General features: G+C 38.1%; 1 long non-coding RNA gene across 2 annotated transcripts in view; it reads left to right on the forward strand.

The window, feature by feature from the left end:
- The first annotated feature begins 1,092 nt into the window (after positions 1-1,092).
- Positions 1,093-23,834, forward strand: part of LOC147913487 (uncharacterized) — a 107,315-nt gene continuing 84,573 nt past the window's right edge. Inside the window, exons 1-2 of one of the 2 annotated variants that reach the window (XR_015548686.1) lie at positions 1,093-1,420; positions 15,316-15,570. This is a non-coding gene — a long non-coding RNA (uncharacterized LOC147913487). The remainder of the gene's footprint in view (positions 1,421-15,315; positions 15,571-23,834) is intronic. The other variant, XR_015548687.1, reaches the window with a different exon arrangement.

Consider the following 23,834-nt stretch of genomic DNA (forward strand, 5'->3'; position numbering starts at 1 on the left):
ATTTTACCACAGTAAAAAAAAAAGCAAGAACGAAATAATAAATGGAAAAAGAAAGAACTAACGTAAAGGACGACCCTCCTGTCGCTCCCACACTTTCCCTAGGCTCAGACAATTGCGGGTGCCTGCTGGAGCAGCTTCCACACTTGGGTGTGTGGGAGAGCCAGAGGCTGTGAGGCCACGGCTCCTGGTGGTGACTCGTGGTGCTCCTCCCCCCGCAGAGAAGCGAGGCGGCGGCGAGCCGCTCGACTGCACAGGGAACCGAGGCAGCGGCCTTCAGCGGAAAAGCCCGGTGGAGATGCGGCGACGCGGCCAGCACAGACGGCAGAGCTTCCGGGCCGGCGTGGGCAGCGGGGAGGTCAGACGAGACAAGCGAACAGAGAGCTGCGGAGCGCGCTGTCCGGGAGACAGACGCCGAAGCCTTGACGGCCGGGGCTGTGGAAGCCCAGCAAGTCCTCCAACGTTTTGAATCCCCCGGAGCGCGCTCTCAGAGCGGCTTACGTGCGCGGGGTCGTCGGGGCTTGGCCCATCACGGCGCTGCACGTAGAGCTGCGTCTTCCCGCCGCAGAGCCGTGAAGAGGCGGAGCGGGGGGTGAGAATCTGCGGCCAGAGCGAGAGAACAGGTTCGGTCAGGAGCACGTGGGCACACACAGGGCGAGGCCTCTGCCCTCCCGGCAGCTGAGGCGCGGAGGACGCCGCCACCCGAAGGGCGCCAGGCCGCGCACGCAGCCGCGGGGTGCCGCCGCCCCAGGTCCGGGGACCCGCCTCCCCGTCGCGCGGCCGCTGGCTCTGCCTCGGGCCTGTCTGCTTTCTCAGCGCCTGCCTGGTGCGAGCAGGACTGAACCCACCACAGGGCTGTGTCCCGCCTGCTGCCTCAGGGCCCGCGGCGCCGCGCGCGCGGACGGCGCGTGGGAGGAGCCTCCGCACACGCGCTCGCGCGGGGGCTCGGGGGCGGGGCGCGGGGGACAGGCCGCCACGCCGTTCTCAGCCGTGACTGAGCAGAGGAGGCCGGCGGGAGAGCACGGGGCACGTGGGACTGAAGGGCAGGGGAGCGTTCGCCTTCTCTGCCGATGCCCCGCCTCCTTTTATCATTCGCACTGCTCGTTTGGGTCTTATCTCACCAAATACTGACATTTCAATTATTAATAAATGTTTGATTAGACCAGATCAGTATAATTGTGAAGTGAGGTAGATCATAAATTTGCTGTCTTCCTCCATTTATATTATCAGGTGTATACAAGACACTCAGTTGATCGCAAGGACACACAGACGATTAAAAGTAGACTGCTGCTCCTTCCGCAGCCTGAAGTAAAATGGAAGGAGGTCACCCGTTGCCTTGCACCATGACCGGTAGGTTGCTACAGGTGTGGACGGGGTGCGGCGAAGGAGTGCTTGTGGGGACGACAGAAGCCTTCTAGGAAAGGTGAGTGTTTGCTAGGCAGCAAAATGCAGCTGAGTACACTCTAAAGATCTTAGTGGCGTTATTCAGGGATTCATGAATCGGACGGCATGCAATCGAGCAAACAGAGGGGAGCTCCGAAGAGCTGTCTGAGGCGAGAGAGTTACAGAACCAAGCGAGCGGGGGCAGGGATTGCCCTGGGCGTTTGTGGATTGCGTAAAGCAGGGCTGCGGCCCTTGTGTGCTGCACAGGGCTCTTGGAGCCGCTCGGGGAACCTGTGCAGAGTAGGCCAGCGCTGACTGGTGGACTTAGGCCCTCCTTTTCTAGGCCTGCTGAGCGTAGGAACTTAGGTTCTGTCTTGCTGACACAGCCCTCTGTGGGGCCTAGCACGAGCGACTCCGTCTCGGGCCTCATCTGGGTGTATTAACATTAAACAGTCTTGCATAGGTTCTAGCTCACGGAGAAGCAGGCGAATGTGAGCGAGCATGAAGCGAGCAAATATTTTAATACTGCTGTAGCCCTGAGTGTGGATGGAGAGGAGCCTGAGACGTGTCGGGGAGAGGGGGGTTGGGGCTACCAGGCCTAGTGTGCCGGCTGTGTATCTTTGTAGACAATAGAGGCACTGCTGATAGAAGTGACATCAGCAAATCTGTAGTTTTTTTGTAGATGAAAATCATAAAAATTGTTCAACTATAATAGTAAATGGTATTAATTACATGAATTATGTGGACCTTCTCCCTCCACTTCCTGTATCTACCTCCACATTTTTTTTTGTTTTGTGAGGAAGATCAGCCCTGAGCTAACATCTGCCAATCCTCCTCTTTTTTCTGAGGAAGATTGGCCCTGGGCTAACATCCATGCCCATCTTCCTCGACTTTATATGGGACACCTGCCACACCATGGCTTGACAAGCGGTGCAGCGTCGGTGCGCGCCCCAGATCGGAACCTGCGAACCCTTGGCAGCCGCAGCGGAGTGCGTGCACCTAACCAGTGCTCCACCATCAGGCGGGGCCCCCAACTACCTCCACATTTTTTAAGGTCAGCTGTAATTACTAATTACTAGATAATTCCCACCCCACCTCTCTCCCTGTCCACCCACCCCCGATCTGGGGAGATGTAGAGGATTATGGTTGAATTAGAGGTAGAAAGGTTAAACAAAACGGTTGATTTATTTGTAAACATTCATTTAATACTACTATGATATATTTTAAAAATTCATTTCTGGAGGCCTTTTCATTTAGGGGACAAAACTGATCATTAGGGTTCCTGAGTTCCTATATTTCCAAACCAGAAGAAAGTAAAAATGCATTTTCTTTTCTTCAATTTTAATTCTCCCTCTTTTCTTCTATTATCTTATTCCTTCCTTCTATTATATGCACTATTATTTTTATTTTCAATTACTTTTGAAATGTTATTAAATTAATGGTAATATGGTGAAAGTTTTATTTATGAAAAGGATAACCATAAAAGAATTATAAGAATAATATTTCATAGACACTGGAAAAAAATTAAGTTTTGTCTTCTTAGATTACTTAACTATATCTTTAGACAAGCCAGTTTGGTTTCATTAATTGTATGCTATTTATTGAATTATGGCAAAAATAAGATGCTTGTATTATAAAATGGAATATAATATATAACAATTCCCCTACCATGAAAATTCTCTACTGTAAAAGTAATATAATCACCAAGGTAAAAATAGCTTGAAATCTTATAATATGAGGATTTGTTTTATAATGAGCCTGAGAAAGATTAGTTATAGCTAAATATTTTGAATTATTTGACAGGGTTTTCTGTTTTTCTTACTTTGGTATTGATTCCCAAGAATAGTGTGGGTGGAAAATCACTTTGAAGAGAATATTCAAGAAATCTTCCAAGATCCAGTGAGGAAATATATTGCAAAATCACGTACATAGTAATAGCAATAGCAAAGCAACAAAAAGACAATAAAAATAAACAAAGCTAAAATCCTAGGCATATCTGAATTAGTTTCCAGGCTGAAGTCTAAATATTTATTTTCCAAGGGAATACATTTACCTTGCTGTAAATTATGAGTTAGGTAGAACTACTGCTTTCTGTGTCTTTCTATTATTCATTCATTAGACACTGTTTTTTTGGGTGTGTTCTGTGTGCTGGTCACTATGCATAGGTACCCTTGTAGAGCTAGCGGTTGAATGGAGGACACAGACCAGAAAACAATAAACTGGAAATGAGAACTGAGAAGGTCCCGTTGGATATAGCTTGGAGGAGGAGGTAGTGAGGAGGTAGCCTTGGTGGGAGCTGCTTCTATAGAGTGTTAGTCATCGTGTAGTTTGAGGAAAGATGGATGGAGAGATACTGGAGACAGACTGTAGACATTTTCATCAAGTTTGGTGATGAAATGTTGAATGTTGACGTGGGAGAGATGGTAGTTTACCAAGGGCTTATGGGTGGAGGGAAGACTTTTGTATTTCAAGACTGAAGAGAGTTGAGCTCGTTCAAGTGTTAACCAGAGGGAATCAGAGGAGAGGTAGAGTTGAAGATACTGGGGAGACAGTCACAATATACAGTGACATACTTATGTGTGGAACTAAACAGTGAAACCCATGGGCTAGTGAGGGTAGGGATTAGGTACCATTTCTGAAGTAGAGAGTCGACTAAGCATCCTTCGGGATGCTATTTTCAGGTAAGACTAGTGGAATCAGTTGATAGGAACCTCCTTGCTTCAACATATTTCTATAATATGAAGAGTGGGGAGGGAGAAATCACTGAAAAAAGGACTATTTTTGTCGGACTCTACCACCCTTTGTTTCCCCTATAAAGGGCATCATGTCTGGTCCTAAAAGAATTACAAAAAACAAGAGCAATCAATCTGGATTAGTGCAATAGGGTTTTCTTAAGAGCCTTCATGTATTTCACATGAGTTCAGCGAAATAAAAAAAAGTGAGGTGAAACCTTTGTGGGCTGATAATATTTTGGGATGTTAATCTATAGTTTTCCTCTTGTAGTCTTTTTTTCTATTCCTTTTGTCCAAGGAGAAATTTCTCTTTTGTGATCATCAAACCAGGCATGAGTAGAGGGGAAAGGGGATAGAAAATCTGTCTGGACTTTGTTTTCTGAAACCTAAGTCTTTAGAAGAACTTGGAGGCATGATGCAGGAGTTAAAAGGAAGGGGATTCATACTTATGAACAAAATGATTTGAAGCCGTTGGATTGAAGAGTGATGTTTTCCCTCCAGACTGGAAAGATTTCTCCATGCTTTAGAAGTTCAGGGAAGATGCTGAGGAGGAAATCTCTGGGTCCTGAAATTAGCAACAACCACTGTGTGTATTCCGCAGCACTGCTGGTGAGGCTGCAAGATCTGAGGGCGGAATGGCTTGGGGTGCCTTGGCAGGAGGGATCACAAGCAGCTTCAACAAAGTGTCCTGTGGCCCGTAAGCGTGGCTTAGAAGCAGTAGAGCCATGCGAGCTGGCTGGGCCACGCAGCAGGAGCAATGGGTAGCTCAGCAGAAATCTGTTATGTCTGAAGCCCAAAGACCAGAAGCCCATACCGCCCCAATCCCTTGGTACTGATCTGTTTCAAAGTCTCTAGAAGAATTCTGCTTGGTGTGACTTACTCTCCTAGAAGGGATATTTATTCTCACTTTGATGAATTTTGCAAGACAAGAAAGGCAAGCCCCATGAAGACACATAGAGAAGTGGAGAATCAACACCTTGTAGGTGCTGCTCTCCTCGAAACTTTGTATGTCTTTAACCAGTATATTCATACTGAAGTTTTCACCTTGGGATCTCTTCACTACAGGTGTATGACTCACTAGCACAGAACGTAACCCACTCTCTGGGTACGTGACTAAATTTCTGGGTTCCTGCTGCTGAACAAACAAGTCATATAGCTTCTTTATAAAGAATTTAAAACTGAGAATGCCTGTATATTAGCAACCTTCAATAAAAAAGGGATGAGTATTAAATTACTTTCTATTTCAGTTTTAAGGTAAAAGAACCCAGTGTACATTAAATGTTTTACATACATTTTCTCATCCTTCTCACATCAATCATATGAGAAAAATGATGCTCAAGAGGCAAGAAATTTTCCAAAGCAAAGCAACTAGTAGGCTGCAGAGTTGGTTTTTGAATGCAGGTTTTTCTTCTCTAATCTCTCTCTCTTTTTCCTCCTCCGTCCTCCTCTTTCACCCTTCTTTCCACTAGTGTCTCTACCTTCTTTCCACAGTGATATTTATTTTTGAAAAATAGGCATAATTTATAGACTCAAGCTAGTATCTTTTGTCGCTAAGGTAGTGACTTTGTGCAGATAATCTAATAATATTACTTTTTACAAAACAAATTTAGAACACCTTTCTCCATTTGCCTTCAAAATCAGTTTGTGAGCCATGTGAAAAAAAGAGTTTTATTTCGTGTCTGATCACATCTTACATGTCTCAAATTGACACTGGGTTGGTCAATGACAGTTATTATAAGGTTTGGTACTGAATAACTAGTGAATAATTTAAAAAACTCTTAATGGATAAAAGATATGACATTTACATTGACTTGAGAAAAAAACGTGTTATGAGCTCTTGAGGCAATTAAAAAAAGGCTTATAGCTTGAGATCATGGCATTTTAGAACTGAAACAGATCTTTGTCCAACTTCCTTCCTCAGTTTGAAGTTACCTTTAAGTGGTTGAATTGTGGTTTAAAGATAACACACAGATTATCACATTAGAAACACGAAGTTATTCAAAAAAATGTTCACCAAAAAGATTCATTTTCTGTCTTTACACATTCTTAAGACATTTAATTCCAAGAAGGAGATTTAATGTCTACCATGAGAGCTAATGGAACAGTGAAGACAGATGTCTACCTAATCCCCATGAACCAAAGAAAGCTAATTTTTCAGGCTTCATGTAACAATGAAGATTAAGAATTTCATGAAATCCAGGTGCATAAACAATATCTATATTACATCCTTAAAAATTTATACCTTTTCTTAAACATGTTTTAATTTCACTTTAAAATATAGTTGAGGATTTAAATACTCTGGATTTTAATCATTATTCATTACTGTTATTTTTATGATACAGAAATATTGCATGTATTATGCTTCCCGATAGTTGAGTTAAACATCTGTTTGTGTTGTCTAATAGCTCTATAATGGACAATCACTTCTAAAAGTTTGAGAGTTGCTCATAATGAAATTTAAATTTTCTTATGACTAAGGACTTTTTACTGAATTTACATTAGGAAAAAAAATCTCAATACTATACAGTTGTCCTATTCTACTAATGGAAAAGCCAGTAGTGTGTACTTTTATTTAGAGAGGCCAACTAAGTAATAACTCTTTAGTGTTTGTTACAACACTTTTTATATCTGTAGTATTCCATGTAATATTAACAACTGCTCAAGAGATTACGTATGGTCTAAAATCAGCATTTTAAAAAAGGTTCTGAAGAGGGGCTTTTAAACATGTTAGATTTCCTTTTCTGGAGTATGTAATCGTTAAAACTGAAGATTCTTTTTTGCCACATGTAAAAATGTATGTTGCTGAGGGAGTGCTAGTATTGATTTGCTGAGTGGAACACACGTTATAACCAAAAATTGCTTGTGTTCTCTAAAACAGCCAAAAATTTACAAAAGTGTAAATATACTTATCTCATAAAAATATAGATTAAATCAAATGTTTAGGCCATGAAAATCCCTATTAAAATTTGAAATGAGATAAAATATTTTCAAATATCCATATAATATTTATTATTGTCTAGCATTCAATATATATTTTAAAAGTTAATTTAAAAAATATCCTGTTAAATGGTTTATCTGATTTATCTAATGAAGGAAATATTCTTCAATAAGCTCTTTATATAGCCCTTGAAATGACATGTGGATTTTTAGCTTTTAATACCTTTTTCACCAAAACTTGCAAAGTTTCTGAGGCAATTTTATTTAAAAAATATGTTGTTTATGATGTTATTTGAGTAGATTGCAGCTTCCTGAAGTCAGAAAATGTCTTATTCATCTTAGTGTCCCTGGCACTTAGCACAGTTCTTAGGAATTGGCCTATTTATTCAGTCTATTGAATGAATAGATGAATGATGTCTTTTTTTTTTTTTTCGGTGAGGAAGATCAGCCCTGAGCTAACATCCATGCCAGTCCTCCTCTTTTTGCTGAGGAAGACTGACCCTGAGCTAACATCTGTGCCCATCTTCCTCTACTTTATATGGCGCGCCGCCACAGCATGGCCTGACAAGTGGTGTGTCGGTGCACGCCCAGGATCCGAACCCGGGCTGCCGGCAGCGGAGCGCACTCACTTAACTGCTACGCCACAGGGCCGGCCCCAGATGAGTCTTTCTTTATAGAGCGTCTTCAGGATATCTACGTCTTCTTTAACAGATTGTATTTTTGTTGTTCAGGTGGAAGCGCATCTTTTGAGTTTCTGAATGCAGCTACAATCATTTAAAAATACATTGACAAATAAGAGATAAATGAACACGTTATTTACTGACTACCCATATGAAAATGAATTACAAGCTACAATACCTAAGATTTTGTCTACTTGGAGAGATAATGAATAATGGTATTGCTTAGGAAAGACAAATTGGGCTAAATTATGAAGCCCTTGAAACTGAGGCATAAAATTTAGGCTTAGTGAGGTAGGTGATAAAATCCATGCTAGGTCTTAATCAAGGGTTTAAGTATGATCAACTCAGGATTTAGAGTAAATGAGCTTCACTACACTGTGATAAACCCTGAAAGGATGATAAGGTTGAAGACAAGGAGATCAACGAGAGACTGTTGCTGTAATTCAGGTGTGAGCTATATATGGGGGAAGTGTGAATAGAGAGAGATGTAACAGAAGACGTTTATCAGGAAATACCGATGAGAAAGGATATAGGCCAAAGAGAAGTTGAATTAAAAATATCAAGCTGTTCCTACTGACAAAAATACCTTGAACAATTAAGGCATAAGGGAGAGGGGACTGAAAATTTGATGGCAGGTTTTAGGCTCATTAAATTTGAAATGACAGTAAGGAATCAAAGCGTCCACATGGAAATATATATATAAAATCACAGCAGGCTATTTAGAAATGTGAGTGACAATGCAAAGCTAAGTGTGTATTTTTGGGCATAAGCAGCAATGAAGTTATGCTAAACGCCCGTGCTGTGGGGGACGTAGTGTCGGAAGAACAGAGTCACACTGCATGCCATAAAGTGACAATGAGCATGGGACAAGGAGCTCCCGGAGAATAAATAAGGGAAAGGCATGGAGGAAAGAAGAGAACCAGATTAGAGGAGGCGGTGCAGAGGGCAAAGAAAGTGTCAAGAAGGAGATAGAGCTGTGGTGGTTAGAATCCTATTCCTGTCAGCTCAGGAGAGCAGATTGTTAAATTTTCAGGAATTTTATGAGTCAATGTTTAAACACAGCCATTTAAAAAACTTAAATTATATAAACTTCAAGTAAATAAAATATATTAAAAACAAAGTTAATAAATACAACTCATCATTTTCTAATTATTTTACTACCCTTTGTTGTTATCCATACTCTTCAGGTTATTTATATACATTACATCTGTGTAGTGGAAATACTATATAATGGTGTTCTGTTCTATTGTCCATCACTTTCCAACTCAGCATGCAATGATGTCACATTGGTAGCTCAAAATCAGCAATGTGAGGCACATTGACTCCAGGAAAATGGCAAGTGCTAAGATTCAGGCCTGGTTTATAGTTGTGTTAAATATCCAGGCAAAGGATTGGTAAACTACATCCTTTGGGCCAAATCCAGCCCACTGCTTGCTTTTATACATAGTTGGACTATTTGTACATAGTTGGACTATTTGTACATAGTTCTACTATTGCACATAGTTCAAGTTTCATTGGAACACAGACACATCCATTTGTTTATTTACTGTCTATGGCTCCTTTTGCATTATAATGACAAGAAGGAGTAATTATAACAGAGACTATATGGCCATATAGTCTAAAATATTTACTATTTGATTCTTTACAGAGAAAGCTTTCCTACCCCTGGTCTACGCACAAGAAAGTGGTGAATATATCAGTGAGGAACATATGAATAATGCAGATTAAACTTAAAAATGTGTTGTGTGTACAGATGTTGCGTTGTGAAGACCACAAGAATTTGAGAAAATATTCTTTCAGTATTTGAAAGCTATTATCTGACTCAGCAAAAAAGTTGCTCACATTATTGACAAATGTGTGAAATTCTGACGTATATTTTTGTTTTATCAGTCTTATTGTACTCAAAAACATAAACAAAAATATCAATTGATATCCACATTGGAATTACAACCACTTGTCAATTTCAAATATAGGTTGGCTATGGATACAAGAGTTCGGCAAAAATTACAAAAGCATTCTGTGAGAATAATTGGCTACATGGAATTTTCAATAAAGAATATTGTATATTTTATTATTATTTGTAAATTGTAAGCTATACATCTTTATGTCAGTAAGATTTACAATAAATTTATGTACATATATACATGCATTATTTTCATTTAGAGGGCAGGTTGTTAAACATTTACGGCATAGCTCTCTACAGCAGTTTCAGAAGCAATGGAGTCTTGGAAGAAGATAAGAATGGAAAAGATTTTTATATTTAATAAGTCGTAGTGTATCTGTCATTCAGAAAACTATGAATCAGTTAAAAAATATTCTCAGAGCAATTAACTGCATATTTTATTTCTTTTATCTTTTACTCATTTAACAAACATGTAATTGATTACCTGCTCTGTACTAAGCATTATGCTAAGTGATGGATATACTTTGAAGAATTAAGTAAAAATACAGCTTGTTTTGTGGAGTTTATAAAATTATAGAAACAGACTACAGAGTTAGTGAATAACAGAAATGAGATGGAATTGACCTTCTTGAACAGGTCATCCAGGAAGTTCCTTCTGCTATTTTTGCTGAGGCTGAGTCTGGGCTGGGGAGATTGTGCCTGGCAAATGGAAAAGCCTGTAGAAATATCCTGAGGATTTAACTTTTTAAAAAAATTTACTCCTTTGCAATAAAAAAGTAATCACTTTCAATTGCTTCATTAATTATAAAAGAAACTAAATTTTAAATAATATTACCTGGGATATACACAGTTACTTTCCACTAAAAAAGTTAATCATGTGTGGAAGTTAATTTCCCAAGTTTCCTTTTAAAACTAGTGTAGAATTCTCTGTGTGTTTACATATGACCTTCATTAAGGCTCAGAATTTCTTCATTTAGATTTTGGCTTTTTTTGATGCTAATATGTTACACCAAGTTGTTTCTCAATACTTTATGTCAAAGAAGGAGAATTCTTTTTCTTTCTTCACTTACGTGTCCCTGAATCTCTAAACCATACTTGTAGGCCCAGACAGGGAGGCATTCACAGACTTATCCAATTTGAAGATTTCTTAATTCAGCAGACCTTCAGGGTTAGCAAATGGCTTGTGCTTTAGTTTCATGAAAACATTGGATAAGTGCAGCGTTACTGTGGAAATCTACCTTGTGAGAAAAGATTAATTGTATTTTCTCATCTTTTATTCTCTTTACTACATGATTATTTTTTAACAAAAGGCTAAGTCAAGTATAATAAGTTCTTCAGGTGATAAAAATTAGAGCTAATATTTGTGAATATTTTGAAGTGTTGCCTGAAATATCCTCCTTACCGTCACTTCCTCCCTCTCTGCCTGACCTCATTCCCCCACATTTAAAGTTCTTTGCTTTTCTTTTCTTGGGCCTTGAGACCCTTCATTCCAGTGCAGGCTTCCAGAAATTAGTTGTTGGATGCTATCATTGGAGGATTGGGGGGAAAAAAAGGCAGCAAATCCTTGGCATTCAAACTCAAAAGCTTCACCTCCTGTGCAAGAAGGAAGTATTCAGGAAGAAATGTGTTATCCAGTTCCAAATTCCCTCCACTCCTGCCGAGAGCTCCTCTGAACTGTTGAGGAGAGTGGAACGGGAGAAGAAGCAAGACCATTAAACCTGCTTAGAGCTGGGCCTGTGCTCTGCTTCTCATCCCTCCCCAGGGTTATTTCAAAATGGCGTGTGTGGGGGGGTGTTTATAAAACCCCCAAGATAAGTTTGGATATCCAAAAGTAGAAGGGGCTAGTTATGAGATGTCAGCAGGCTCTAATCCTGAAGATATTTCCCATATTGACAAGGGTGTGAGTCCTATTGGCTTTCTATGGTATCCAAGACAATAACGTCTTAATAAAGATTTAGGGTGTTTGTGACTCCAGAGAAGCATAGGAAAATAGCTAAATTTTTCCACTGCCTTCAAAGAGGGTGCAAAATTGGCTGAAAGAAGGAACCAGTGGTCTAAAATGAGTTCTCAGTTTGGTTGTCTGATGATACTGTGGACCATGGAGTAATGACGGATCTCAGAGAACAGAGTAGGGATGGATCCGGGAAGAGAGGCAAGGAGAGGCAGAGGCCATCTCAGCAGATCACAGTGCAGTACAGAGGGCAGCCATGGGCCAGACATCCTCTCCTTGCCTCCCTCTCCTCCGTATAAGCCCCTGAAAATTAGGTACCAGGTTGAGGAGAAAGAAGAGGAAGGGGAATTTTGAATAAACTTGACTAAAATGACCAAGGATAGCAAGAAATGACTAAGAATCTGTTTTCTGCCATTGGCAGGGTGGGGCTTAATATTCATTTATTCAACATATATTTATTGAACGATTACTATGTGCCAGCCACTGTTCTATGTACTTGAGATATACTGGGGGCAGAGCTCTCTGCCCTCATGGAGCTTCATTCTAGTAGGCTGATGAGACAGAAGTGATGGGGAGAGTGGGATGGGGGAGATAGTTGCAGTATTAAATAGATGGTCAAAGTCGGCCTTATTAAAGGTCAGATTGGAGCAGACACTTGATAAAAGTGAGGGATCAGCTGGCCTGGTATTCTGGAGAACAGTCTTCCAGGGATAGGCAGCAGCTAGAGCCAAAGTCCTAGAAAAAGCAAAAGTTTAGGGGAGCAGTAAAAGAAGTTAGAGAGGTTGTGGAGAGCAGATTGTTAGGCTTACAGTTCATTTTACAGGATTGGCTTTTACTTTGAGTAAAACAGGACCCTGTTACAGCATTGAGGAAAGGAGTAAAGTGGTCTGATCTGCCTTTTCAATGGGTCCTTCTGCCTACTGTGGTGAATATAGACCAAGGGGCAAGCGTAGTTACAATGAGAGCAGTGAGGAGATTATTGCTGTATTCCAGGGAAAGCATGAGAGTGGCCACCGTGAAGGTGAGCACAAGTGATTCGATTCTGAATATATTTTAAATGGAGCCGACAGGATTTTCTACTGTACTGGATGAAAGATATGAAAGGGAGGAGTCAAGAGAACTGCAGAGTTTTCTGTCCTGAGTTACTGGAAGGATGTAGTTGCAACTCAGTGAGATGGGGAAGGCTGCTTGATAAACAAGTTTGGGATTGGAGAAAAGATCAGGAGATTTATCTTGGATATATTAAGTCTGAGATGTCTATCTGACAGCCTGTTGGAATGTTGAGCATGCAGTTAGGTACATGAGTCTGGAAGAATCTTGACTGGAGATATTAATTAAGGAATTTTCAGCATAGAGATAGTATTTAAAGTCATAGGGCTCAATTGAGGGCTGGTTCCCCATTAATACGTGTAAGTAATCTTCTAACAGACCTTCATCTTGCAAATAACAACAATAAATTCTAAACAAAATACCAAAAAGGAATACTTAATGGTTCTGAGGAGTTAACAAAACCAGGCAGATTATGAAGGAAAATTGAAACTTGTAAGAAGTAATTGGCATTGAATGAGTTTCTCATTTTTTACAACTTTTAACTTGAGTATCATCTTCAGTAGTTTCTGCAAGGAATGTTTTAAACTCTAATAGAAAAGCTTAAGTTTTTCTGGCCTGAAGAATCGGAAGATAGAGTTTGGGGCAACCATGAGAGAAACAGAGAGCCAGAGAAGGGGAGCCCTCCTCTGAGTATAAACTCTTTCAACTCTCTGGCTGACACTTGAACTGTACATGATTGAGAAAGATTTCAGCTAAGAACAAAAAAAAGTGAACTGACATTTGAGCTACCTCTGGTGAGATGGTTTGTAGTTCGAGTTCAATTAAATTAACTATCTGATGAAACAAATATTCTACTCTTTGGAGGAATAAAATAGATTATAGAGTCTCTACAACATAACATTTACAAAGCTCTGAATATAATGTGAAATTCAACATATGAAGAATCAGGAAAATGTGACCATTCTAAAGAGAAATAACAATCAGTGGAGGCCAACTCTGAGATAATGCAGATGTTGGAATTAGCAGACAAGGATTTTAAAGTAGCTATTTTAACTGTGCTCAGTGAGGTAAAGTAAAGATGCTTATAATGGTTGAAAATATAGAAACTCTCAGCAGAAAAACAAAACATAAAAAGAGAACCCAGTGAAAATTCTAGAACTAAAAAGCACAGTATCTGAATCAAAGAATTCCCTGGATGGGCTTAACAGTAGAATGGAGATGACAAAGGAAAGAGTCAGTGAACTTGAAGAAAGATCAGTAGAAATTATTCTATTGATGAATAGAATTTTTGTTGCTGAAAAAGTAAAAAGAAAAAGATTCAGAAATTTCAGCAGAGATTTAGAACCTATGAGCAATGTCAAAAGGACTAACACAACTGTAACTGGAGTCCAGAAGGGAGGAAAGAGAACAGACCAGAAAAAGTATTTGAAGAAAAAATGGCTGAAAATTTCTCCACTATCAAGAAAGATACAATACCACAGATTCAAAGCTAGGTGAAACCAGATCCAGGTAAATACAAATCAAACTATATCTAGTCACATCATTGTCAAACTTCTGAAAACCAAAGCTAAAGAGAATATTTTGAAAGTAGCAGGAGAAAGATGAGTCATTACCTACAGGGGAATAATGATTCGTAAAATCACAAACCTCTAATCAGAAACCATAGACTCCACAAGATGATGGAACAATGTCTTAAAGTGTTAACAGAAAGTCCTGGAACTACATCAGATCACTAAGGAAGTAGACAGAGGAGAGGAACCAAGAAGTTAGGTGAAGTGATAAGAGATAGAGAAGGAGAACTGAGTGGGAGGTAGCTTGGAAAAAATATATCAAAAAGGAGAAAATGATCAACTGTGTCAAATGCCACTATTAAGCAAGGGCAGAGAACTGACTATTGGATTGAATAACAAGGCCGTCAGTAACAATCTTGACACGAAGTTTGGGTAGAATGGTGGGCTTAAGGCTTGACTGGAATGGGTTTAAGAGAGAATGGGAGGAAGGAAATTGGAAATTATAAGTAAAGCCAACTCTTTCAAAGAGTTGTGCTGCATAGGGAGGAAATGGAGTAGTAGTTAATGTGGAGAGCGGGGTCAAGAGAAGCTTTTGTTTGTTTGTTAACATGCTAATTAGTATAATCCAGTAAAAAGCAAAACAAAAATGATAATTTGAATAAAAAGGGAGAGTATTGTCCAGTGTTACCAGGTCTGTAGAAGAAAAAAACAAAACAAAACAGCAAGTTAAATAAGAATAAAAAATAACACAAATGAAAATGTGACTTAATTCTCATATCTCCTCTATATTGGGCAAAGCTCTCTGCTCCCGACACTTTACTATTTACAATTTGGTCATTTGTCAATGGAAAATACTTGAAAAGTGTGTCCAATAAAAATTATGAAAAATTCTATGATTTTATAGAGTGCTAACTGATTTCTTCCTTTGTGTTTTTAATTTATGGACATTTCCCAAATTATGAACAATATATATTTCAAAAATTGGTTTTTAAGTTATTTTAAAACTCCAAATGCATTTTTCTCATAATATTGGTGTTATGTGAGGTAGTTTATCCTGACCAGTTAACAAAATCCTGTAAAGTAGCTGAATCTTAATACTAATCCTCTGGGAAGTTTCAGCTGTCCAGATTTTTATTTCCATGGGAAAACTTATTCTAATTTCTAACTCAAGGTTCTGGAACACATCTCCCATTATGAAGTGGGCCTGAAGGTGCGAGTGGAAACACAGCTTCTTACTCACACTCCCCACCCTCATCTTCCAGCAGTGAGGGAAGGATATCAACGTTCCCATGGCACCAAGGATTCAAGCAATGGGTTAATGGGGACCCTGGACATGTATTTCCTCACCAGTGAAAATTAAATGAAGACCCAGGAGTTACTACAGCTATAGTGATGAGAAGAAAGCTTCAGCAGCTAGAGTGTGTTGGTGAGTACTTGGGTACACGGCTGCTTGTATATATAAGGGCATATTAAAGTCTTGCTGTGCTGTACAAATTATGTGTGTGTGTGTGTACACACGTGTGTTATTATTTCTGTATATACTGAAATCTTGTTGACCTGCCAATCCAATATATAAAAAATGTCAATGAATAAACTTTTGTTCAGATCTTTGATTTTATGATTCAGAGATAAATGTCCATTAAATAAACTAAAAGCAGGTTTATTCTCACATACATTTTAAAGTATGTACAGGAAAACCCCATTTCCCATGCATTCTGCACCTACAAGATTGTGCAGTGATAATGATGTATGTGTTTAATGATGATGCTCAAGGCAGGGAAAAAATTCTGAAGGGAATTCTGAATGATCCATAGTTAAATTATTTTCAGCATAGATTCAGTACTCTGTCAATCTTTGAACATTGATAAACTGTATAATTTTTGGGTAAAAGTAGTGTTAATCAGAACAGCTCCCAGTTATGGAGGTGAGAACTTAGGATTGTTTCCTTAAGTGGAGAGACACTTTATTTAGATCTATGGAAGTAAATTTTTGTTTTTTACTTTTCTGCTTAACGTCCTGGGTCATCATTATAACCGTCTCCATTCAACATTTTCTACTTACCTTAAAATGTAAAGCTGATATTTTTAGATACACCTTGGACTTCAAGAATTGGAGGTGCGGGCCGGCCCCGTGGCTTAGCGGTTAAGTGCACGCGCTCCACTATTAGTGGCCCGGGGTTCGGATCCCGGGCACGCACCAGCGCACCGCTTCTCCGGCCACACTGAGGCCGCATCCCACATACAGCAACTAGAAGGATGTGCAGCTATGACATACAACTATCTACTGGGGCTTTGGGGAAAAAAATGGAGGAGGATTGGCAATAGATGTTAGCTCAGAGCCGGTCTTCCTCAGCAAAAAGAGGAGGATTAGCGTGGATGTTAGCTCAGGGCTGATCTCCCTCACACACACACACAAAAAGAATTGGAGGTGCACTCGCCTGTTGTGAGGACATTGGATGATTTCGAACTTGCTGGAGGGAATTTTTTTATCTCAATGGACTAGGGAAGCGCTTGAGTTCAAAAGGTTTAGAGTCGTAATTACAATTCGTTGAGAGTAAGAATTACAGCTAAGTAATTTTCTTTTCTTGTCTCAAAAGAAATGGGTACACAGATGTATATTCTGAGTACTTACAGAGTCTTAATTGCCTGCCATGAGGTAGCATTTAAGAGCATGATTAAATAGGTTAAGACACGTCTATAGAAAGGAAACCTCTAAGTAAGGAGTGTACTTAACACTGTTTCCGGGATTGAATTTAAGATTTATAGCATTCACCAACTATTTTTTAAAGTTGCAGGTGGTTTATGCACATGTTAGAAACTAACTGAATTGTTCACAAATGATATATTTTATGCTGATTCATTGGCATTGTTTCTCAAATAATAGCTGCTATTTCAAATCTTACTTTTCAAAAACTGCACAGACATTCTTAAACACCAAGATCTCGTCTCTATAATCTTGTTCTTCTAAGATATCACTGGTGTTGTGATCAGGAGCTATTTGTTCAATCATGACCTGTGGGGCTTTCTTAACCTCTTATAAACTTAAGTGCCCATCACCAAGCTGGATATAATTACGTTTTGGTGATTTCTTTGAGCTTTGAAGGCTAATGGATAGCCTCAAGTATTTAAATAACTGCTTGAACTCTCTTAGTTGATACAAACTGTCTCTGATAATTCCACTTTGTCTAGTATGCCACCTGAACAGCTTTATCTTAGTTTTATATACTTAGTTGATAATGTTCAATGGTACATGATATTTATATGAGCCTTTTTCTTATTGAACTGTATATGAGATAATCATTTTAAGTTATGTTTTAAAGCTGTATATTAACATCATAAACTAAAACATTAGAATCAATGTTTGTATGCTAGATCATCAAATTTAATATTTTATATCAAATTTTGTTAGTCTTTTGTAAACACACTAAAACTTATACAGCCAAATGATTTTTCCTGTTTTTTTCATTGCAAATTTATATGAACACATATTTACTTTTTAATTAAAATTAAAGTATCCATGTTAAATTTATGAAAACTATACCAAATGATTTAATATTTAATTAATACTAAACAATGGTTTGAAGATTTTTTAATTTTCATTGAAGGGTTTTATTGATTTTCTGCATTAAAAATAATCAAGATATATTTTGAGGAATAGTTGGGTTCATAGCTTATTTTCCTTTAAAAAATAACATCATGGGGCTGGCCCAGTGGTGCAGTGGTTAAGTTAGTGCGCTTCACTTTGGTGGCCTGGGGTTCGCAGGTTCTGATCCCGGGCGTGGACCTACACACCACTTATCAAGCCATGCTGTGGTGGCGTCCCACATATAAAGTAGAGGGAGATGGGCACAGATGTTAGCCCAGGGCCAATCTTCCTCAGCAAAAAGAGGAGGATTGGCAACAGATGTTAGCTCAGGGCTGATCTTCCCCCCACATACACAAAAAATAATAACATCATAAAATGTACATTAGGTATTGACCTGAATCATGATGTAATATAAATTGTTATAACGGGAATTGTGAAAGTAAAAAGAATTATAAATAAGAAAACAATTTTTGGAATTTCTCATTGAGAATTACCCTTAGCATCTCAGATTTGCACTAGCTAGATATTTTAGAGTCCAAATTCTCGTTCTGCAATGTGCCTGCCATGTGATATTAGGCAAGCAAGAAGCGTCTGTGAAGAGCTGTTTCCTCCTCTGGAAGCTGGGAATAATTCTACAGACTGGAATGGTATGTCTCACACTCACCACCTCTTGGTATTTTATGGACGCTCAGTAAATGCTGCCTCATCATTACTATTATTCCCAAAAAAGAAATGTCCTATTGCTTTTTAGTTTCACCTTGATTATAACCAGAAATTATGACCCAGATTTGGCTTTAGATGACCTTGAATTATTTTTGAAAATAAAAAAAGTTCCCCAAAGTATTAAGATCTGACACCGCTAATGTTATCCATAAGAATATTTCAGAGAATGTAAAGGCAATTCATTTCTCTGAAAAGTGACTCCTTGAGTACCATTTATTTGAATGTGTATATTCTTGTATGTTTGAAAACAATGGTGATACAATGTAATTACTCATATATTGACATTTTTATTCATTGTATCTCTTTCTTAATAAATAGAGTATTATATAAAATCATATAATTAATTAACTAGATATTATTAAATCTAAGGTACTAAACTTAGATCATTCTCAGATTGCTTGCTTATGTACTAGTTTGAATATGTTATCTTTGGTATTGGTTTTTGTTTGATAGTTTTTATTTGAAAGGTGTTTGTAGTGTGTGTGTCTTTTCTTTCTTCCTTTTATTTTTTATTTTTTGAGTATCAGCAGCTAATATACCACAGTAAACTTTTGCTACAGTATTATATATGTATATGATTTGAGGGTTCTGCATGAACACTGACATGCTTTAGTATTGAAGTGCATACATATATGTATATATACTCAGAACTTTTTTGTTAAAAAGGAAGCAGAGTCATTTGCACATGTCTTACTCCATTGTCAGAAAAAAAAAAAGGATAAGAACCTTGGTTACAAAAAGCCAAAACTGTATATAAATGACTCTGCTACATTCATCTGTTCTTGGAAACAGGTTGTCAATTTTGGTATCATCCCCAGTTCCAGGAACTAATGAATATAGCAGAGTCATTTATGAAGAATTTTCTTTTTTATGGAGAGCCACTAGCAACATGGGGCGATGAGCACTTGAAATTTGGCTTGTGGACTGAGAAATGGAACTTTAAATTTTATTTACTATTAATTTATTTATATTTACATTTAAATAGCCACATGGGGCTAGGGGATGCCTTATCGGACAGCACAATTCCAGATTCATGAGCAATTTTCATATATGGTTTCATTTTTGCCTTGGGTTGCTGCTGACAATTCTCAGGGTACAAGTGCCTTGGGTGGCATAGCCTTAAACCAATCCCCTCATCTTATAGACATGGCCCAAAGCAACATAATGGCAGAGATGAGACTCAGATCTCCAGATATTGTGTCCCAGTCTCAGAATCCCCAACAGAACTTCATTTCTGATTTCCTCATGACAAGTGATAAACTTGGTAGATGGTGGTAATGATATTCAACAACCACAATTATTAAACTCTGTATCCTTTTCTGTGGTGTCTTGATAAGAAATGAGAAAAAGGAGACAGAATAAAGGGAATGTTCTTATGACTAGTCTCTGCCCCTTATCTCTCCAGTGAGTCTATTGATAGAAATGGCCATATTCTTAATAAGCACTATCATTGGGCTTCGTTACAAATCATTAATTGAGTTTGTTATGTAAAAGTCACTAATTTGAGTAGCACAATCTATTTGATAAAGAATGACATTGATATATAAATCCAATAGGGAAACTTTTCATAATTATTCTCTGATAATAAAATATAGACTATTTTAATAATAATAAATTCACATTACAATGAAGTACACAGGGTCAGTGATTGGGATCAAAGGGCCATTGCACGTAAATTACTAAACAAATGCCAAAAGCCATCTAGTGACTGAGACAAGAATCTTTATGTTTTCTTTTCAGTTATATACTAGCTGTAGAACAGAAATCAAATAGCTAGTATATAAAAAGCAAATAAGTGCAATATGTGCTTCAAAGTTACCGTAACTGTGATGGAACACAGAAGAAGTCGCCACATAGCTGTTTCCATTCCCCAGTATAGGTCTCACAATGGATCTCTCTGGTCAATCAGTCTTCCCCATCATTAAGGTTTACTTAGGTTATAGGAGGGCATACAATAAGAAATTCTGATCCCTGGCATTTCAATAATAATAACTTTGGCAATGTCTTCGCAAGATTAAACTTGAAAGATTTCATGACTTCTAATCCCAAGTGCTAGAGTTTGTGGCAGAATTTTAGTAGGTATTAATAACATTTCTGCTAGAAATTGTAACCAGCCTCAAGTTCTATTTAAAAGGTATTCTTGCAATTAAGAGTAGTGACCTGTTAACTCTCTGTATGGATCATCTTATGTTAAAAACTATTTATAATATTCTAGTGATACATATGAAATCATTCCTGTCACCAACAAAATTTTGTTTGTGGAAAGGGCAAATGCTCTGAGCTTTAAATGTTTATGTATTTTGAACTTGCCATGAAGGCATGTGCTTTTTATTTCCTTGAGACATTGTTTTAAAATCCTCTGTTTAAATTGTTCTTCTCTGAGCTTTAGTAATAATTATAGGTTCCTATTGAGCAGCTCATCAAGTCTTGGGCAGAAAATAACAGAAATAATAGCAAGAGTGATTCTGAGTTTAGAAGAACCGAGCCCAAAACTGAATTCAAAGTTGATCACCTTTATTTTGGGTTTGTATGATCCAAATTGGACATCTACATGGATTTGATATGCAACTTTTTTTTTATCTTTGTAAGTAACCTATGATGTAAAACTGACACTCAGTTAAACTTGCTAGCTCCTATTCTGTTGGAAAGATCTCTGTTTAGAGCTACAGGAAATAAGGGCAAGCATACACATTTCACATAATAAATTAATAATGAAGAGAGAGCTATCATTACTACCTTGTAAATTATACAGTAAGTCTTAGGTGATTTATTTAGTACCTTAAACACCTAGGAAATTTCACTACTTGGCAGCAATTGGAAATGCATATTAATTCCATGCTCTATCCCACATCTGAAATAAAAGGAGAATGTCAGGAATAGACTAATTCTGGTTTCCTTTTGAATATCATATTTTAATTTCTTTTCTGTTTCTTTAATCTTTTCAGCAGTGCTTAAGGATTTGGAAGATGTTGATTAAAGCATTTCCTCTGATTAATTATATTTTGGCTTTCAACTGTTTTATTTTATTTTAAAATGAAATGAAGACACATTGTCTGGATTATAGGAGCATCTGCTCTTCCCAGTCTCTGCAAATATTTATATAAATCTTACTGCCACCCTGTTCCCTCCAAGTTCTCACTGCTTAGCTAATCCTGATTGCGTCTCCTCATTAAGCCATCTTCAGGATATGGAAACGTAAATAAAACAGACTAACAGCCTACATTTCAGGGATATTTGTGTGCATGGCTTGCTTACCATTTAACTCATGTTATTGAATTCTCAGAATTCATTCTGAAATCACAGAGTTTCCTTTACCTCTGCTTTCTTCATTTATACATCTGATTATTATTAACCTAAAAGCTATTTTGGGTATAATGGCTACGCCCTTATCACGGAGATATGCTATTTTTTACTCAAGGTCTAGGACATTAACATGACTCAAAATTTAGAATTTAGTAGGAGGCCTAAAGGTAAACGCATGAATGTTAAATATCTCCTATATCTGTTTCCCTTTAACTATCTTCAGTATTTGTCACTTCCTTTTTATTTATCTATGGGCTAAGAGAATATATGAAGATAGTACCTCTCCACAGGGATGAAATGTTAGTATTTTCTGTAAAGACTGTCCTTCACCTGGGTTTCCTTAACTAATTGTGGCTTTCATATGGGGACAGGACTTTAATCTGGCTCTTGGCTTTCTTTCATGCTTTGATACAGAGTGAGAGAAATCTATTTGACTTCATTTTACAAACTGTCCTCTGACCATGTAGTTTCTGTAGACATGATTTTTTTTGATAGTAAATTTCTAAGACTGAGAATTTCTGTTCTTGCAGCTTTATGTAATTATGTTCAAAGGGGTTTGAATTAAAATGGAACAGATGTGTCCATCTTTAATTATGGTGTAACAAATTGTGTTACTCTAAGGCTGTATTAAGTGAAACGCTCATCCTTATATAATAATGAGTCAGACAGTTTCAAAATGATATCAGTGAACACAGTGTATTGCCTATTCCACTTAGACTTCAAAAGGACTGTTAGAACTCTGAGGCTGTGCACGTGGAGCCAGAGGAAACTATGGAAAATATACATATTTGTTTTTTTATTTCAAGTTAAGTGAAAATAATCTTTAGAAATGTATGATGAATCTTAAGGTCATCTAAATAAGACAAAAAAGGCAACATTTGACTTGACAAATGTATCTCACCGGTAGTGGGAATATTCAACTCTGTATTGGAAAGTATCATCTTAGGGTTTCCTAAGGACTCTTTTGTATCTTTTGTGTAAACATTCTCTTATAAATGAGTGGCCAGGAAAGTTTTTTGTTTTTTTTTTTTGCACCACTTCTAAGTCAGTAAAATAAAGTCTTTTTTAGGACTAGCTGGCAGCTACTTAGAGAACCAAAAATTAGCAAAAAGAATATGGATCGGCACAAATCCTGTGATGTGAGTCCCATCCCAATGTTTTCATTTGTGTCATTAATACCACAATCCTTTTATGCTTAGGGACATCTTCAACTCCTTATACTTTTTCTAGTCCCGTAATCTAGCCTGTTACCGATTATTATTTTTATTTCTTAATTGTTTTCTTGACATACTCTCTCTGCTCCATTATCCTCACCACCCTAACTCCAGGCTCCATTACCCCATACCCCAATCATTCCAACAGTTTTCTAATGAGTTTTCTTGATACTTCTCTCCCTTTTCCATTCTCTTCTTCAATTCTTTACCAATGTAATGTAAAAATAATAATTCTATGTTGACACATCTTTTCTGAAATATTGCGATAGATCTAAATTATCTATTATACGAGGTTGTGCTTTTAGGTCTAGTCTTCAGGATCATCCATAATCTCTAAGCACCTTCTTCTCGCTACTTCTCAGTAAAGCTAGTAATATGATCTTCTTTTCATAAAGTGCCTTCACTTTCAGTAACTAAACACAGCTTCCTCCAGGCAGGGCTGGTCACTATGTCCCAACACACATGCCTGTATCCTCTCCTCTACGCTCTCACTCCAGCCTGGGATGCCCTGGTAGCTTGCTCATTCAAAACTGCCCCTTTCTTGAAAGGCCAGATTCTCCATGATGCTTTTTTTCTTTTTTCACCTTTCCCTGTCCTCTGAGTTACCAATTCAGTTTTGATTCACACCCTGCTTGTTTTCTGAACTGGTTTTGAGTCCTTATCAAGATTTTAATCTCCTTGTGAAGTAAGGTCTATTTCACAGAATGACTCAACTATAAGTATAAATTGGTTGATCAATTGACACGCCTTCTTTGAGGGATTCATTGCTGAGACTGTCTTCATGTTTATTGGGATGGGCAGGGGGCAGAAAGATGAGATGAGCAAAAAAGAAAATTTGAGAAATGAACGTTTTATTTCATTGCAA

The sequence above is a fragment of the Ceratotherium simum genome, chromosome 27 (genome assembly GCF_057802395.1).
Source record: "Ceratotherium simum simum isolate JZ-2026a chromosome 27, ASM5780239v1, whole genome shotgun sequence".
In the NCBI taxonomy this organism is placed as follows: Eukaryota; Metazoa; Chordata; class Mammalia; order Perissodactyla; family Rhinocerotidae; genus Ceratotherium; species Ceratotherium simum.